Source organism: Engystomops pustulosus, chromosome 2 (genome assembly GCF_040894005.1).
Source record: "Engystomops pustulosus chromosome 2, aEngPut4.maternal, whole genome shotgun sequence".
Classification (NCBI taxonomy): Eukaryota; Metazoa; Chordata; class Amphibia; order Anura; family Leptodactylidae; genus Engystomops; species Engystomops pustulosus.
Window position 1 is genome coordinate 24,864,836 of NC_092412.1, and position 18,143 is coordinate 24,882,978.

General features: G+C 42.5%; 1 protein-coding gene across 19 annotated transcripts in view; it reads right to left on the reverse strand.

The window, feature by feature from the left end:
- The window catches only part of LOC140117367 (synaptotagmin-like protein 2), an 81,918-nt gene extending 64,229 nt beyond the window's left edge, over positions 1-17,689 (reverse strand). For 6 of the 19 annotated variants that reach the window (XM_072134036.1, XM_072134035.1, XM_072134032.1 and 3 more), the window contains exon 1: positions 17,522-17,678. The gene's annotated coding sequence lies outside the window, so the exon portion shown is untranslated. Of the gene's footprint in view, positions 1-17,451 lie in introns of all 19 variants that reach the window. The other 13 variants (XM_072134021.1, XM_072134015.1, XM_072134020.1 and 10 more) reach the window with 10 other exon arrangements.
- Between the last annotated feature and the right edge of the window lie 454 nt (positions 17,690-18,143).

The following is an 18,143-nucleotide window of genomic DNA, read 5'->3' on the forward strand; positions in this document are numbered from 1 at the left end:
ACAGCCGGCTGATAAGAGCTTCCTCAGAACCTCTACTCCAATCCCATGTTTTAGAAGTTTCTCCAATTGTGTCAGATTCTGAGATTCGTGTTTAATGCAAAGAAATCTTGCTTTGTGTCCCGTCAGTCACCGAGGTTTGAGCTTCTTTTGGTGAATGTAACCCCAGAATAAGTGGGGGCCATCCAGAGATTGATCTTCAGACAAAGTGGAACAAGGGACACGACATTCCTCTCAAGCCTATAAAGGGCTCTTCAAACACCAGAAAAGACGGTAGGAATCTCAAACTCAATCATCCAAAATACTCTGGTCTCCTATCTCCGATAGGGACTTGCATCAGATGCCTCCTCTGAGGGTTGGGGTGCCCATGTTAGTCATCTATGGACTAAGAAGAAGTGGAGCAAACAAGATGATGAATCTCAAAATCCTAAAAGAACTTTAGGGCAGTAAAGCCCTTTTCTCCACTTTCAGTACCTTCTCCACTGTCATCACCCAGTCCAGTTAGACAACGGACTGACCATATTCTCTGAGCAAGCGGTAGGCTTGAAAAGCTATCACTTAGACAGAAGATCTTCTGCACAGTACATCTGCAGGTCACATTGAAAGATTATAGAACACCACTGCGGATATTCTGGGCTGTGAGCCATGCCACCCGAAAGAATGGAGTCTCAACTCATCAGTTATAATGGTGTAATGGTCAAATGAGATTTTTCCCTATCCAGATGCCATAGCGTCATGCGGAAATTCAAAACTACCAAAAATGTAAGTCATTTCAGCCATACATTGGCAATTGACGGACTTCCTTTTTAAGTGGAACCAGGCTCTGGTGTACATGTTGCTTTCCTACTCCCTTGGTCCAAATGTTCTGAACAGTTTCAGATGAGGTAAGGACAAAGACGATGTCTTCCCGCCTCGTTGGCTCCACAGGGCCTGCCACGGTCGCTGTCAAAAGGGAGGTACTGTAAGTTGCCAGCAACAGGGGACCTGCTCTCCAAAAAGAGCGTACACCATACTCATCAACACACTCGGCAGCTAATTGCCTGGAGGCTGACGCAGTGATCATGCGATCATATCCGGAGGTCATAATTACCCTACAGACTGCCCATAGACCTACCAGGTTGAAAGACTAACGGAGTATGAAAGAGGCTCAAATCTTCATCAACTTTGATCCAGATATCTTAAAAAAAATAAAAAATAAAAAAAATCTCAACTAAATCTCAATCAAATTCTCAACAATGGCATCTACTGCATATCTTCTTCAAATTAATAATAATAATTCTTCAAAACCTTAAGTTCTGCTGTCCTTCCTGTAAGGCGCTATCGGTTGTCTTCTCAGCCCTATATAGGGTCCTATCAGAACTGTTACATAAAGGTCCCTCACCTTTAAAGTATTCTTCAGACCGCCATCACCGCAGCCAGGCGGGTTATTGAACTACAGGATCCATTAATCTAAGATCCATACTTCAAAAATTGAGATGACTTCCTCATCTGGGTATCAATGCCAGATTTAAAAAAAAAAAAAAAAAAAAAATTATGCTTCCTTTTTATCTACAAACCTCTTGTTAGGATTAATGAAGTCTCCACACTCCAGATTTAAGAATAGCAGTTCTTGATGTCTTCCCTTAAAAAATGATCTTCTGTTATTTTTTTTGTGCCTCCTATTCCAGTGCTCCCAATAACTGGGCAAAGGGCAAGTTGTCACTATAACCAGGTGGTCTAAGGCCACCATAGAAGAACACTACAGTATACATGCTATCAAGATCCTTCTCAGTGATAAGGATTCCTTCTATACAACCTACAGCTACCTCTTCAACAGAGTTATGTCATGGACAAAGTGGACAAGGCCACAACATGGTCGTCATCTTTAACCTTTGTCAAATATTATTAGGCTAGACTATCTCTTAAGCAGAAGGCACTCTGTGGCAGTGCAGTGCTTAAGTTACAAACATGTGGCCCACCCATAGAATTTTTCGGTACTGCTTTACAAATCCCATTTGTGTGTGCTGCCCCTGAGACGATCAGGAAAACAAAAATTTACTTACCCCGAAATTTTCTTTTCCTGGAGTCCAGGGGCAGCACATGCTTCCCTCCCTTATTTATATTGCTTTATAATAATACACTGTCTCCTAGTTCCTCCTCCCTCTTATAGGGCTCCTTAACTAGTTAATTGAATACATGTGTACTGCTTGGTAACCTGTCTCTATCTGATTGGTTCTAGAGGACTAAAACCCATTTGTGTGTGCTGCCCCTGGACTCCAGGAAAAGAAAATTTCGGGGTAAGTAAATTTTTGTTATTCTTGTATATAAGGAGCAGTATTATAGCAGTTATATTCTTGTACATAGGGAGCAGTATTATAGCAGTTATATTCTTGTACATAGGGGCAGTATTATAGCAGTTATATTCTTGTATATAAGGAGCAGTATTATAGCAGTTATATTCTTGTACATAGGGGCAGTATTATAGCAGTTATATTCTTGTATATAAGGAGCAGTATTATAGCAGTTATATTCTTGTACATAGGGGGCAGTATTATAGTAGTTATATTCTTGTACATAGGAGGCAGTATTATAGTAGTTATATTCTTGTACATAGGGGGCAGTATTATAGTAGTTATATTCTTGTACATAGGGGGCAGTATTATAGGAGTTGTATTCTTGTACATAGGGGACAGTATTATAGTAGTTATATTCTTGTACATAGGGGGCAGGATTATAGTAGTTATATTCTTGTACATAGGGGACAGTATTATAGTAGCTATATTCTTGTACATAGGGGGCAGTATTATAGGAGTTGTATCCTTGTACATAGGGGGCAGTATTATAGTAGTACATCACGTATGGGATTTTATGCTCAGAGATATGTGACGTCAATGCATATGCTGCAAAACCTATTCCTGTGATAATGCTGATGGTTGTGCAACATTACTGCCAAGGATAGAAATAAGAATTGAATTTATTGTTGGGAAAACTGGAGAAAAACATCCACAGTGCAGATGGAAAGCATTAGTTCTCAGGCTTCTAGAAGCATTAACATAGGAAACAGTTAAACATCACATCATTAAAGCAGGAAACACAAGATTATCATCTACAACTGAACTGTCTGATACCACAATTTAAGGAGATTGGAGAGTCAGAATTTGAGAAATAGAGTCTCAAAATAGTCAGGAATGAGCAATCCATGGAAAATGTTTCCATATAAGGAATTAAGGCAGCATGTTAAATAAGTTCTCGAATAAGCTTTTAGATAGGACACTATGTACAATCTGCTCAGCTCCTCCTGCTCTATAACATGCTGCCTGCAGATAGGACACTATGTACAATGTACTCAGCTCCTCCTGCTCTATAACATGCTGCCTGCAGAGAAGAGACCAGGACTTACACAGTAGGTCCATCGTGGTCACCATTGCAGATTAGGGTTTGCCATTTAAGGTTTTTTGGGTCCTCATTGCCGTATGCTAGTTACACAGCAAAGTGAAGATAAGAAAGAAGCGTTGTGCCTGGTTATAAAGTCCATCTTTATATTACACAACTGAATCTGGATGCATAGATGAGACATCGGTATACATTTGTAAGAAGACATAACTAATTGCTGTAGAATAATATTGTTGTATAATCAGATACAGTCATGATATTCAGTCATGTGCCAAAGTGCTCAGATGTATATAATAGCAGCATTGTATGGAGGGTTCCCGGCCAAGATCATACAAGAACAGCTCTATAGACCTGTATACGGAGATCACTGCAACAACAAACCTGCACACACACTTACACCCAGCAGCTGCTTTTAATCAATTTGTGACTGATAACAAAGTGACTGATGCACACTAGTGATTTTCTTGGGTCAAACCAGAAAACCCCCTTTAAAAAAGGCGTTAACCGGGTTTGATCGTTTTACGCCATCCTGTAGATGTCCTGTTGGAAATTGTGAGCAAAATGCTGGGTTATCTCAGGGACTCCAATTCACAGTCTATGAGAGTGCTGGAGATAACAGAGCGCTGTGCTCAGCATGGTATCAGTGAGATACTATGGTGGGGGGTCACAGCAGTTGACCCCGACTGATCAGATTGTTACAACAACTGCTTTAAGTTAGAGTCACTTGTGGGTCCATTTTCACAGAGCTATTGACTCATTACAGTAAATGGGTCTACGATAAAAAGCAAAGCTGATCTGCTGTCCAGACAAGAATCAGCCATGTGCATCTCCCCCCTTACGTCTTGCTTTTTCCACGCGCAGGAAGGAAGGAAGCCATGTCTATTGGCTGCTCTGCAGTGAACGGACCATTACTATGCAGAGACCAGATAGTGGGGTGAGCGACTGAGCATGTGCGACCTCTTACACTGCACTCATTAGGTGGTGCCATACTGGAGAAGTCATCTCATAACTGTTAATTGGATCCTTTAAAGGGGTTGTCCACTTCCTGTAAATTGATATTGTTTGTGTAATGAAAAGTTATGCAGTTTTCCCCTTTCTGTATCAATCCCTCGCCGTTTTCTAGATCTCTGCTTGCTGTTCTTCTGTAGAAAGCTTCCAGGTTTACTTTCAGTGGATAGAAATCAGTCCACGGCTCGTTATAGATGTCCCTGGTCATGTGATATCACACAGGTGCACGGCTCGTTATACATATCCCCGGTCATGTGATATCACACAGGTGCACGGCTCGTTATACATATCCCCGGTCATGTGATGTCACACAGGTGCACGGCTCGTTATACATATCCCCGGTCATGTGATGTCACACAGGTGCACGGCTCGTTATAAATATCCCCGGTCATGTGATGTCACACAGGTGCACGGCTCGTTATACATATCCCCGGTCATGTGATGTCACACAGGTGCACGGCTCGTTATACATATCCCCGGTCATGTGATGTCACACAGGTGCACGGCTCGTTATATATATCCCTGGTCATGTGATGTCACACAGGCACACGGCTCTTTATAGCCATCCCTGGTCATGTGATGTCACACAGGTGCACGGCTCTTTATAACACACAGCTTTAATTACTCAGATATATCAAACTGTACAATTATGTGATGTCACATGGTCAGGGAGGCAAGGAGCCGTGCACCTGTGTGACGTCACAAGATCATGGACAGATTTCTATTCACTAGAAGTAAACATAGAAGCTTTCTGTAGAATGACAGCAAGCAGAGATCTAGAAAACTGTGAGGAACTGATTCAGAAAGTAAATTGGAAAATTGCATAACACAAAGAATTTATATCATTTATAAACCCTTGACCTTATTTTACATTCCTTAAAAGCTGCCCCATTAGGTGGTTTTTGGATACACCTAGAAGACCAATGGCCAAGTGCCCTACAAACAAGGGAGTAGTCAAACAATCCGCAGATCTTCTTTGAAGCCGCCTCTTAAATTTCCCCAACTTTGCCAAAGTGCGACAAATCCACGGCCAGATCTTTTATATTTATTTAACAAGTATTTGTGTATAAAGGGAAAGTCATTACATTGTGCGGACATGACGATACATTACAAGGTATTTTCAAGAATACAAAGATCCTATCACACCAACTCTGCTCGAGATCTTAGCAGATCCCGGAGTATGTCCAGGATTTGTAAATCCTAGTTACCCCAAACCTGTCTACAGGTTGTGTGCGGTACTGTCCATTCAATGGGCTGGCCCTATATTTACGTATAACCTGCTGGTGCTGATCCGTGAGGATTTGTACTGGGATGAGAAACCATTGCTTTCCTTAATGAATGGAGCAGAAGGATGGGCATGCTCCTTGCTACACCATTCATTCTCTATGGAAACTCCAGAATTGTGTCCCGTAGAGAGCGAGAAGAGTGGATGATAATTTACATGACTTGCCACTCTAGTCATTCTAGGAACAAGACTTGCGCTCCCCTGTGTTTGGACCCAAATTTATTCCCTATCCCATAAAATTAAATCCTGTGCCAATCCCTTTAACATTGCATCTATGGACATGTGAAACAACGGAGGGTCATTTACTAGGGGCCCGAATCGCGTTTTTACGGCGGGTTATCCGAATATTTCCGATTTGCACCGATTTTCCCTGAATTGCCCCGGGATTTTGGCGCACGCAATCGGATTGTGGCGCATCAGCGCTGGCATGCGCGCGAAGGAAATCGGGGGGCGTGGCCGTTAGAAAAACTGCATTTAAAAAAAAAAAAAAGGGGGGGGGGGGGTCGCTTGACCCACGCTTACCTGCAACCAACGTAGGACGGTGAACTCCAGTGAACTCCGACGGAATTCAGAGCAGCAGCGACACCTGGTGGACATCGGGCGCACTACCATAGTAGGTAGTCCGCAGAGAATGCGCCGCTGGATTGCGAATGGACCGGGTAAGTAAATTGTCTCAAAATGAAAGCAGCCACCACTTTCTAATGATGGACAATTCCTTTAAGGCCGCTTTCAGGAGTGTGCACAGTGTCAGTAGGGTGCCGGTAGAGCCCAAAGAGATCCCCATAACACCAAATTTACTCACAAACGAATGTGAAGAGGGTTAAGAGCTGTAATAACCATAACCGGAGTCACACCCATGTAGGATCATAGCGTACAAGTAGATCTTAGTATCATCAGTCATCAACCACCATAAGCTGTAAGTGCCATTTATAGGGAGCTGACACAATACAAGGAAGCAGAGCCGCTCCGTACCACTCCTTAAGACAGAACACAATCTCTACACCAACAAAACAAAAGCGCAAGAGATTCTCCGGAAAGGGAACCGCGCTAACAGCTGCCATACACAACCTCATTCCACATCACTGCGTACATTGTATACATTATCCTTCCGGACATTGTTGCCATTGGTTACATTTTCTTTGCAATGGCAAATATTTAAAGATTTTCTGACATGTTGCTAGGAGCGAGTGACAACACAAGGGTAGGAGACTCTCGGCACTTGTTATGTCGCCCAATCTACAGAAGTAGTGGCGATGCACGGCCGCAGATATCCGATTATTAAATCCCCAAATCATTATCTGAATGGGTTTACTGCTATATGAAGACTGGTTCATCTTATCCCTATGCATATCCAAAGATCAAATCCTTTACTGAATCCTTCAACTGACTTGTTAAACAAAGTGGTCCCGACACCTCTAGCCACCAGGGTGTTTTCCAGTAGGACAATTGGGAGACACTCCGGTCATAAATGGAAGGTAGAAACGTGTCACGTTAAATTATTTTCCGACTTCTAAAGATTAAAGGGTGGTGGCACACGTGGAGTTTTGAACCCGTTTTTAAGCAGTCCGTTAAAAACGCATTTCTAAAAACTCATCCGTTTTTGGACAAATGGTAAAAAACGGATGAGTTTTCAAAAAAAACACATGCATTTTTTAACGGACTGCTTAAAAACTGACGGGTTCAAAACGCTAACGTGTGCCACCACCCTTAAGGCAACTGCTTCCTCTACGATCACATCTCTTACCCCTTCAGGCTTTATAATGGTGGATCAGGTTTAACCACTATTCTTCAGAGGAGGCTCTCATCATCCGCAAGACTTACAATAGCTACAGACTTCTGTTATCTTCTAGTCGCTCAGCAGGTTTGCCAGAACCTGCGGTCACATAGTAACCCCGTCATTCATTGTCTTTTTTTTGTATTTCTCAACCTGTTCAAGATCTCTTCTTGCCATTTAGTGAAGGACAACTTCCTGGTCCAAAATCATGAGAGTCCAGTCTTGTGACCAGTGGTGGTCCCAGAAGTCGGACCCTCACTGATCAGCTTGTGATTGGGGAGAACATGCAAACTTTTTAAAAGCCCTTGAGGCTGTGTTCACACATGGTGTTTTGGATGCGCAAAAATGCGTGAAGCAAAATGCATACGCCAGAATACGTGCGTTTTTAAATCTCTGGAAGAGTTTTTCCTCATTGCTGTAAGTGTAAGCAGCTGTGAAAATGTTTACACAGCTGCTTACACTTTCAGCAATGAAGAAAAGTGCTTTCCTTGTAACCAAACGCATTGTAACAATTAAAAATGCATGCGTTATGATGCAAACGTCCCGACGCATGCGTTTTGATGCATCCAAAACGCAGCGTGGGAACGCACCCCAGGGGAATTGAGCTGCTGATGTTTACCTCGAGGGTGCGGCCGCACGTTCAGTTTTTCAGATGCAGTTTTTGGAGCCCAAAGCAGGTGTGGATGATAATGGATTGAGATAAATAATTGAAAGGTGCTGCTCCTCGTGATACTTTTACTCTATTTCTGGTTTGGTCATCAAAACCTGCACCTTCAAGGTAAACATCAGCAGCTCAATTCCGTTAGCATGTTGTAAGATTGTAACGGACCCTCGGCAATGAGAAGTACAGAGTATTTTTACACAATCCATTTTTAAAATAAAAAAAATAAGTGCATGGGGCCACAACCCCAATGCTCTTAGTAATGCACAATATCACAAGTCAACAGGATGAACATGCAAGCTACACGGTGGCCACTAAGTGAGCGGTCATCCTTATTAATCTACAGGTCATGTCCTAGGTTTCAGACCCTGCACCAAGCAACACACAACTTATCAGTTTTACTTTATGCTTTTTGGCCATTGCTGCCCCCCCTTCCAATATGTCTGACATTAGGTAGCAGGGTTACGACTATCAGGCCTGGAGTGTGAGTCACACATGACTAAACAAGGAGTAACCCCTTCTGTAAATATCCCGCCTAGCCAAGTCCGCTAAACCAACAGGAGCTGCAGGACCAGGGAAGAACTCCGCTCTATCCCACCCAATAAGAGATAAGGAAGTGCCAGGGAAATAGGAGCAGAGCACAGAGTCACCTGGTGTAAGAAAGTAAGGGGCAGCAAGGTGAAGTCAGCCAAAACTTCAGTCTACAGAATGGGAGCTCTATCCATCTATATATCTATCTATATGTACAAGAATATAACTACTATAATACTACTGCCCCCTATGTACAAGAATATAACTACTATAATACTACTGCCCCCTATGTACAAGAATATAACTACTATAATACTACTGCCCCCTATGTACAAGAATATATCTACTATAATACTGCCCCCTATGTACAAGAATATAACTACTACAATACTGCCCCCTATGTACAAGAATATATCTACTATAATACTACTGCCCCCTATGTACAAGAATATATCTACTATAATACTACTGCCCCCTATGTACAAGAATATATCTACTATAATACTGCCCCCTATGTACAAGAATATATCTACTATAATACTGCCCCTATGTACAAGAATATAACTACTACAATACTGCCCCCTATGTACAAGAATATAACTACTATAATACTGCCCCCTGTGTACAAGAATATAACTACTATAATACTGCCCCCTATGTACAAGAATATAACTACTATAATACTGCCCCCTATGTACAAGAATATAAACTACTACAATACTGCCCCCTATGTACAAGAATATAAACTACTACAATACTGCCCCCTATGTACAAGAATAGAACTACTATAATACTGCCCCTATGTACAAGAATAGAACTACTATAATACTGCCCCTATGTACAAGAATATAACTACTACAATAATGCCCCCTATGTACAAGAATATAACTACTACAATACTGCCCCCTATGTACAAGAATATAACTACTACAATACTGCCCCTATGTACAAGAATATAACTACTACAATACTGCCCCCTATGTACAAGAATATAACTACTACAATACTGCCCCCTATGTACAAGAATATAACTACTATAATACTGCCCCTATGTACAAGAATATAACTACTACAATACTGCCCCTATGTACAAGAATATAACTACTACAATACTGCCCCCTATGTACAAGAATATAACTACTATAATACTGCCCCTATGTACAAGAATATAACTACTATAATACTGCCCCCTATGTACAAGAATATAACTACTATAATACTGTCCCCTATGTACAGGAATATAACTACTATAATACTGCCCCTATGTACAAGAATATAACTACTATAATACTGCCCCCTATGTACAAGAATATAACTACTATAATACTGCCCCCTATGTACAAGAATATAACTACTATAATACTGCCCCCTATGTACAAGAATATAACTACTATAATACTGCCCCCTATGTACAAGAATATAACTACTATAATACTGCCCCCTATGTACAAGAATATAACTACTATAATACTGCCTCCTATGTACAAGAATATAACTACTATAATACTTCTCCTATGTACAAGAATATAACTACTATAATACTGCCCCCTATGTACAAGAATATAACTACTATAATACTGCCCCCTATGTACAAGAATATAACTACTATAATACTGCCCCCTATGTACAAGAATATAACTACTATAATACTACCCCTATGTACAAGAATATAACTACTATAATACTGCCCCTATGTACAAGAATATAACTACTATAATACTGCCCCTATGTACAAGAATTTGGAAAACAATAGAGTTTGCATCATTGAAGATATATGTGAAAACTGGGTGCACACAATCTTGTTTCCATGTATACTATTCCTGTTAGATTTGTCTTGCAGGACATGACAGAGCAATGATGCAATCTAATTGTTTTCACTTTTCTAAAATATTTCAGCACTTTCTAGCAGAACAGGGTGTTGCCCTTTCAAGTTTTGGCATGTTGTGCTTACCTGGCAGATTTGTACCAGATGTTAATTCGCTAATTTGTTGACTAGTAATAATGAGTCAAAAGATATTCAGCTCTAAACTGGATAACACTGTGACACACTGATGAATAAGTGCAAGGATAAGCACAACTGCAACACAACCACATATAATCTAAATTACCCAATACAAGTTTGTATACTGCCCCCCATCTACAAGAATATAACTGCTATAATACTGCCCCCTATGTACAAGAATATAACTACTATAATACTGCCCCTATGTACAAGAATATAACTACTATAATACTGCCCCCTATATACAGGAATATAACTACTATAATACTACCCCCTATGTACAAGAATATAACTACTATAATACTGCCCCCTATGTACAAGAATATAACTACTATAATACTGCCCCTATGTAAAAAATATAACTAATATAATACTGCTCCCTATGTACCTCGAGAACAAATCTCACATCCGACCCTTCCTCAATCCAGAGTCTACAAAGTTCATGCCCTCATTATTTCCCACTTGGATTACTGCAACACTCTTCTCTGCAGTCTCCCAGGTTACTCTCGAATGCTCCTCCAATCCATCTAACTCTGCCGCTCGGCTAATCCATCTGTCTCCACGTTTCTCCCCTGCGCCAGTCTCTCCATTCACAACCTGTCCCCTCCATACATCTCTGAACTCATCAGCCAGTATCGCCCCACACGTAGTCTCCGTTCCTCGCAGGACCTTCTTGACCAGGGTTGATTGGAAGAACTTTCCTTGGCAGGTAGCTGGAAGACCCTTAGATCCTCAAGTAGTGAGGGGGCACGTGCCCTTGTTGTCCTTCCTGTAATGTAGCTTGATGGTGGACCAGACAACAGCAAAAGTTCTGGACATTCATTTACTGTTCTAGAGTCTGCCACCTATTTTTTGATGTCTACAGACCAAGATTTTACCTCCAAGCTATCTCCATAACAAGTCACCAGAGAGAGTCACCCTAGATGGTAGACAACCCCATTTACAAGATCTGGTCCTTAGCTCTTAACCCTCAGGACATAAGATTCGTCTTCTCAGGTTCAACTGGTGTTTAAATGCACTTCAATACCTTCAGAGGAGCAAGTGCGAAATTCTTGATGTGACAGGTAATAAATCTCCCGCCCTTCAGTATGTGACACACAGTTGTTGGTTTTGCAGCCATAAAAACGTCCACCCTGAACTTTGGATCCTTCCTCAGAATCCTCAACTGACTGAACTGGAATCTTTATAGACATCTTGGAGGTGTGCAGTACGGCCAGGCGCCCATCACGGGGCTACAATACACCATTTCATGACTGCGTTAATTCTTCGATAAGAAATGCAACTTTTAGAAAGTATCACTGGATCTCTAGTGGAGAAATCTTTACAACTTTTCCTTGCGAGATTCGAAGATTGATAAGAGTAATGGTTGTGCTCTTCCAGGACAAGTGGTTTAGGTTACATCTAAGAGGTCTTCCCATGTATGAAGAGGAAGCTCCAGATAAGGGGTTCCCCAACAATCACCTTACAGTCCCAGTTATGGGAGCGGTGGCCTCATTTGATCTTCACTCCCCATCGGCTTATTCCCAAAAACACAGAGGCCGGTGGTTCTTGTAGTCGATAAAAGGGACAACACCGCATGACTGAGGTCAGGTCACCCTACTTTTATCAGCATTTGTATATATAAAGCATATTTATCAAGAGAATCTACAGTTTTATAATAAATTTTTTAGATAGTTTTGGCAAATACAGAATCGAGCAGATTTACTTACCCGGTCCTGTCGTGATCCCGCGGTGCGTTGTCTGACGAGGATTCGTATCCGGTTCAATTCACGTAGCTCGTGCGCCCGAGTTCCTGCATCCGTCGTTTCTGCGGCGAGGTCCTCCGGAGTTCACCTGCTTCTTCCCGGTGCTTGTAAGTGCGTGTCTTGTGACACATTTTTAATTGTTGAATCCCGTGCGGTGTTCGAATCCGTCGGGTTGTCCGACTGCCCGCACCCAGATTTCTGTCCCGTGCAAGCTGGCACCGATGTTCCAAAACCCGATCGCGTGTGGCAAAATGCCAGGGCAATTCGGCGCAAAACGGAAATAGTCAGGAAACCCGACGAAAATGCGTCCGACAGACCATTAGTAAATGAGGCCCAATGTGTTTTTATAGGCCCCTTTACGAAGGCCCCTTACACACTAGTGAGTGTGATGCTTTCAACTCACAGCTGGTACACCCGGCCCCAACGCCCACAACCGGAACTGAACTCAGCAGGTCAGTTCAGTTCTTGTTGTTGGGCATTTGGGTCGGACGTTCCAGTCAACACGTGCTGGGGGCCAAAAAAGTTACTTCTGATGAGCCCAGGACACCTGGAAGCTTGGTGGTGTTAGTTATCTAGAGTTGAGGGTGGTGCCCAGATGGGTGGAGTGAGGGAACCCCTTACCTATTTCCAAACACTACTCCAAAAACAATAAAAAGGTCATTAAAATCTCCGGCCTTGGTACGTGATGAGGAATGTAAAGAAAATCTAGCTCTGACCAGAATATCTGGAAACCCTGCTCCCTGGAGAATGTACAAAACATGTCAACTTCTCGTTCATGTCCTGAGGGGAGAAGTGAACGTGAGTGGCTACTGCTCTGTGTCCAGATACATTTAAAGCGATAGTGAGTGCAAAGTTACCTGCAAAGTAGGGGGAAGTGTGCTATATACAGGTCTACGCTATAGCCAGCTGATTCCTTAAAGGGATGGCCTTACCCTTTAACAACCCCCAAGGGCTTGGCTTCAGTATACAAGCAACGTGCACAAACTTCTATAAATCCCATACTGTAAAATCTCTGCAGGATCAGTGACAGACACAAAAATAAACTATGAAAATGTTGTTTTTTGACATAAGTGACATTGTTCAGCAGATTCCCGCAGCAGAATGTGGTTTATAAGGACTGATCTTAGCCCGAGGCGCACGTAAACCTTTGAAGAATTCACTCCACCCTCTCCATAAACCCTGCGGGAAAGGGATGACCTGTTGCAGGGTCCGGCTTCTTACGCAAGTGCCCACGGTGGGGTCCATCTCCTTACGTAAATCCCACCACTAGTTATGAAACTCTTCTTTATTATATACATAGATTCCCATTGCCCCCAGCAAAACCCCATGACTGCAGTAAAATTTTTACCAACTCCCTGTATCTTTTAAGAGGCGCCACTCCATAGGCTCTTGTGCTTGTGTTTTGATCCTATAAACCCGATCTCTCCGGAGCAATTAATAGCATTGGCTCCCAATATGCTAACTAATCTCTGCTGTCAGGTGGGAGTTCCTGGACTGCAGAAGACACCACCCACCTGACAGTAGAAAGCCAAGGGCATCTGAGTTTTGTAATTTAGGTCGCTTACCCATGAGCGCAAATCGATGCATCAAATCGCTTCAAACTTACATCGTGTGCTTACTGCAATGTCCGGCCTGCACGTTTAGAAACCAGAACCGACAGACTGAGTTGAGTTCCGGTTTCTGAGTAATCAGGTCTGACACATCAAAATCTCTTCTCCACAGGATAGGTCCTAACTTGCTGATCCGTGGTGGCCTCCGTGATGGGACCCCCACAAAAATCACAAGAACAGGGGTCCGATGGACCCCTCATCGTTCCCCGAGGTGACACACATGGTCGGACTGCCCCATTCATCTCTATGGAGCTGATGGAGATTGCCAAGCACCAAGATGGTGCAAAGATGATAGCAAAGTATCCGGTTTAACAGATCAGTTCATAAAAAAATATATATCTCATTAATTTATAGCCATTAGGTTTTGTTTTTGTTTTTTTTACAATTATACACTCAGGAAACGTCTAACGGAAGATGTAAAATCGGACACCAATGAACACAATTGCAAATCTATCGACAGCAAAGGGAGAGAAAAAAAAAACCCCAAAACTTTATTTTTATCCCCTCAATAACGATGACTTTTCTGTAGTGTAGGTCGTATATCCACTTTATATTTTGTGCCAAAACAAAAGGCACCGATTATTTGGAAATGGTGGGTTTAACAGAAAAAAAAAATTACAACTGAACCATAAACAGCGGATGGACATTGAAGGACGATGAAGATGATGGAAGTAGTCCTCTTTTATTGCCTCTAGTGTGTGCTGGGGGTCAGCATTAGTAGTTTGCACCCCTCCAAACTCCAAGAAAGGTCTCCTTTCACCTGCTTGCTCCACTTCATAGAGAAGAAAACAAGCTTAGCAGTGGCGTCACTAGGAAAGCAAGGGCTCCATACGGACTTCTGAATGGGGCCCCACATACCCTTTAAACAATATACATTACACCATATATACACACACATACATACAATACCATATACACTTGTATCAAATACACAGACATACAGCATATTCACATCCAATACCCAAAATGCCAGGGGCCCCCTGACACTGTGGGCCCCATAGCAGCTGCTAACTCTGTAGTTTTGCCCCTGTCTAAGGTGTTATTTGGTTTAAAGTAAAACTTTTGATGATCCTTCAAAGCTGCTCCAGGAAGTCCCACAGTCAGTCGATGCGTCTGATCAGACATCAATATGAGCTAAAATGCCTGCCAGAAATTTCTATTGTGGATTTACATGGATGGCCGTGGGTTCATGTACTGACAGGGGGCTAGGATGCCCCCAGCTACCATCCTTAAAAACAGCAATTTGCATCCAGTCCATGCAGATTTTTAATTTACAACACATCAATTAATTTGCAGATTTTCAGCCTTTGCAACAAACAAGATGCAATCCTTAAGAGGGGTTATAAAAACTTTGCATGTTAAACCCTATCCAAATATATAAGCTGATTGGGGAAGGTCCGACTGCAGGAACACCCACGAGAATGGGGGTCCCTTCTCACTAAGGGCAGATCAAGTTTGTGTCATGCTGCTCCATTCAATTGTATGAAGTGTCAGACATTGCCGAGCACAGCGCTCTGGTACCAAGATGCAATACCAGCTACAGCCAATGGATTATGGTGGAGCTATTTCCAGTAAGGTAGTTTTTTTTATTCTCTGTATGAGGTCACAGAGAACATGATCTTATACCTGGTAAATATCAAAGTGGGTAAAAAAAAACCATCCAGATTGTCCCATATCTAGTGACAAGGTGCAGCGTGGGGAGGGACAATTACTTGCCAAGGGAGTATACTCTCTGCCTAGGACATCACCCACTGTAAATACAGCCCCAGTCAGGCATCAGTACTGGGAAAACAGGACACAAGTGGAAGGAACGGAGTAGCAGGGTGCAAAGCCAAGTGTTTTTATATCAACACTTCAGTTACAAAGTATCAGCCCATAATCACACATCTGATCAAGAACAGGAAGAGGCGACGCATAGAGAGAAACAGATACAATGTATATCGTGTCCTCCACGCAACTTACACCAATACTACACACAGATGTAGCAGAACTGAAGTGCTCATTCATCTGTACACTGGTACACAATCATTACATAGTGTCATACATAGTGAGCTTATACAGCTCTGCTACATCCAGGGCAACTAGAATTCTTAATAATACTGGTTTCTCAACATTGGAATAGATAGGAGTCACGGGGGTTCCATAAAGTAAGTTTGGGCACAGCAACTTGCATCCAGTAGCTCATCTCCTTAAATCTCCAAGATAAGAGCTAATTCTGGGAAGAGAAGATCTGAACAGGGATCAGATCTAGAACAGAGATCTATGCATCATTACAGGAGGTGTGAGGAGATTCTTTGCCATCCATTGGGGTGTGACTGTGATCAAAATAACCGGATTCACCACAACTCAACCTAAAACCATGAAGGTGAAGCAGACAAGTAGCCCCCACTGTGCCTCGTCTTAGAAAAAATAATGAAAATAGACTAGATAAAACCTGTTCTGACAACCCTAAGAGTTAATCAATAGGGTCCAAATCTAGAGAGTGAGGGTGATGCCACATGGCGTTTTGAACCCATTTTTGGTCCGTTTTTAAGCAGTCCGTTAAAAAACGCATGCGTTTTTGACCAGTCTTGATTAAGATAATTGGTCAAACCTGTCAAAAACAGATGCGTTCTAAAAAACGGACTGCTTAAAAACAGACCAAAAACGGGTTCAAAACGCCACGTGTGGTATCACCTTGACTTGCAGCCAGGCAACACCTCCATTTGTACCATCAGTGGTGGATTTGGTTTTATTGGTTGGGTCCCAAACAAAGTTATGGCAGAGCCGAGGACCAAGGCTCCAAGCCCTGTTGTAGCCTTTAAACTTTGGCAGCCAGGTAGATGTTTAAAGGGGATGTGGGGATATCCTGCTAACTTTTCAAGAGAATCCAATAATTGCTACCACTTTTTGGGTGCCCCCAGATCTCCAGGGACCTCACACAGTACAGAGAATCCACTTCCATAATCAATACAACTATGTCTCACAGAACCGGATCTCTACTGACCGTTTGGTCACAGTCATTGGAAACAGTCAATGAAATTCCCTAAAGAACATTGCTATCTAATATTGCAGTGCAGCCCGAGCCTGCCACACACAATTACCTATGATGTAACATTGCAAAAACACTTTTTTCTATGAGGGTTCATTCACACGTTCAATTTTCCGGATCCAGTTTTTGATGTCCAACTGGAGAGAAAATGATAAAAGTCCTCACCCATGATGACCCAAACCTGCATCTGAAAAACTGAACGTGTGGATGCAGCCTTAAAGAAAAATTTTTGCTCAGAATACAAAAAGTTGCCTTTACATTGAGGATGTGTTTGTGCTGCATTTAACGAAAACGACTCAAAAAAAAAAAAAAAATCACACAAATAAGTCCATTGACTAACTATACACATTCAGTACATGCTGATCCCAAAAGCTAGCAATCAGATGAGGCGAGAACCTGCTATAATAATTCACATAAAGTGCAGAAAGTTACAACCTACTGTATCAAACTCTCTCCCTCGTGTCCCGTACTCCACTCACAGAGGACAGCCGGGTGTGATACTCACTGCAGCTCCTACTCCCCGGCTCCTGGTGGAGTTAAGCCCCTTCAGATGTCGCTCAATTAGTTAATTTTGTATTGATTGAGCAGTGATCCCTCCAGGAGTCTTGTAGCCTCCTCACTGGTGTCTGGGGAGCTGCTCAGCAGGGAGAATGGGAGGGGAAGGACTAGAGCCTGTACCAATAGGCTGCCCCAGGGCCAGCAGTGACTAATGCAGCACCTCTGCTGTAACCAGCCTGTCCCTCACCCCTGGGCGGCCACATACCTGCCGCCGCGTGCCCACCGTACACATGGGGACACTCACTCGCCCAGTCTATGGCATGTGACAGCAGTGAAGTGGTGGAACTACAAGTCCCAGCGTGTCCCACTATTCTCCCAGCCAGCCTTGGAATTCTCATCAATCCGTAAAATATGTCAACCACATAGTTGCAGCGTGACGTAAGAGCGCAATGTCGCACTGTTACATCACAGTAAAGTTGGTTGTCTTATGATAAAGTTGTAAAAAATTATACATAAGGCTGCATTCACATGTGGCATTTTAATTACATTTTAACGTTCACATTTGCGTTTTGGTTGCGTTTTTATTACGTTTTGAAACGCATTAGGGTGATGCCACACATGACGTTTTG